The following is a 2,234-nucleotide window of genomic DNA, read 5'->3' as shown; positions in this document are numbered from 1 at the left end:
GCAATATATTTACTGAGAAAAATGGTGACGTGTTCAATACTTATTTTACCCGCTGTATATATATATTTGTGTTAGTTGTTACAAAAGAGAGAGGTTAGTGTACTCATAAAGGGTGAAACTAGCATAATGATTATTGTTGTTATGCATTGTTTCTCCTGAAAACAATGTTTATCACCCATAGATAAGTGGAGGCACATGCAGGTCTCTGCTTACAGGTCTCAATTTGTTTGCTAAAAGCTGAATAGTTTGGGAATCATTGCACTGAACGACTAATAAAAGTCCAACTTCTTTCTGCAACTTAACTCAAAATGATCTAAACCCATTTTCCGACCATTAGGCTGCCTTGAATATGTGCAGGTCCTTCAAATTGCATCTATATAAACARCAATCACAGCAAACCTTCTATTTCCCAAGATAATCAACGTTCATCCACACCTTCCTTCCCGTCAGCTTCTTCTCCTCTTCCTTCCTCTTCACCTAATTTTTCCCCACTTCCACTCCCTAACTGCTCCTCTCTCCAGCTCCTCCTCTTCCTCCATCTGTTGTGTTGGCAGAGAGCCAGGGGAAGCCTTGCACTGCGGGTCTTCCCTTCTTGGCAGAGCTCCCAGCATATGAGTGTTTGTGTGTGTGTGTGTGTATGTGTGTGTGGGGGGGGGGGGGTGAGCGAGCTCTGCACTCGCTCTCATAATCACCGCCATTCAGCACCTCGTCGGAGTGTGTCCATGTTTACATGAGCGGGGTCATGGAGCAGGCAACAACTCTCTCTCCTTCACTTGAAACACACACACACACACGCAGGCACACAAACAGGTCAAAGAGAAAAAAACAAGGTGCACACAGAATATGTTACTGATATGTTTTTCTCTCTAAAAGTCTGCACAGAGCAGCATGATGCTGTGTATAATATGCACACACACAGCTTTTGGTTAAATGAAGATTTAGTTCAAACCATAAAACTTTTCTGTAAAGTAAAAGTCAAAGAGTTTGTCTCTTTTTATAATTACAACATAATTTTATGGTTCTGAACTCAAACCTAAGCAAGATATTCAACAAACATATAATAAAATGAATTTGTGTTTGGTATAGATTATTTCTTTGTTGTAACAAAGCTTCTTGGCAATAAGTCTTTGGATAGTCTGTTAATTTCCCTTTTACATGGTGCTACGTTTGTAAGGATCATGCATTTGTGGGATGAGCAGTAGAGCTGAGTATGAGGGCTGTTTACATGAAAAATTTGCCAAATACTTTCTGCCAAACAGCTTATTTTGTTAATGCTGACATTTGTTTTGAGCTTCTGGTACCCGCAGGTGCCCTCTATGAGGTGTATTGAAATAATCTACCAAACACAAAAGGGCTAAGTTGCATATACAGTATTTATTGCTGCCATCAAAAACAAAGGTGGAGGTATGATGTTAGAGTCAACTCAATTCAAGATGSCTGCCACAGCTAACTAACCTTAGGAAAAACAACAACACAACGGCTCTAACTCAATCAGTTTTACAGATACTGAAGTAAAATCTGCCAAGGTAGTAGCTGAGTATCATCAGCAATACATACTTCCAGCACAAACAGAACACATCTTTGCTTAAAACCTTGGCGTTAACTGTTGGAATAATAAACAATAATGGTTTTTCCAACAACCCACATTTAAATTGGTCATTTTAACTTCCTCTAACGTGTATAAAGCACTGCACATGATGTTTTCATCCACACAAACAGTCATTCTGTTCCCACACATGTGCAACATTTCTGTTCCACCGTCGCAACTGAGTCAGCTGAGAGCAATGTGGAGTTGCCCAAACATGTGAAATGCGAGGACCAAGCTGATGACATTCCTGCTCTGGTATGACGGCTCTTCTCTGATAGGTTTTACGATCCGTGTGAGCTTTGTTTTCGTCAACTTATCAAGAGAGACGTGGACTTTGGTCATAGTAAACTGTTGTTTGGTCACCCGATACCTGCTTCCTGCCGTCTGTTTTGATGATAGTGGACCAAAGCTCTGTGGTGGAATTCTCTGAGCAGATACAGAGACCTGCAGCAGGGCAGGACCCAGGCTGAAGATTTCATAATAACTGTAGAGTGTTCTTCCACACAGATTACAGCCGATTGTCTCTGTTCCTGCAGCATCTCTAAGCCTCGTTTTATAAACCCTTATAGATGCAATAAACCCCTCTGCCTCTTCAGCAATGATTGGTGGTGGGTAACAGCATCTTTATGAAGAATCTGGGTGTGCT

The sequence above is a fragment of the Austrofundulus limnaeus genome, unplaced genomic scaffold, assembly GCF_001266775.1.
Source record: "Austrofundulus limnaeus strain Quisiro unplaced genomic scaffold, Austrofundulus_limnaeus-1.0 Scaffold84, whole genome shotgun sequence".
Taxonomy (NCBI): domain Eukaryota; kingdom Metazoa; phylum Chordata; class Actinopteri; order Cyprinodontiformes; family Rivulidae; genus Austrofundulus; species Austrofundulus limnaeus.
Note: the sequence above shows the minus strand (reverse complement) of the source record.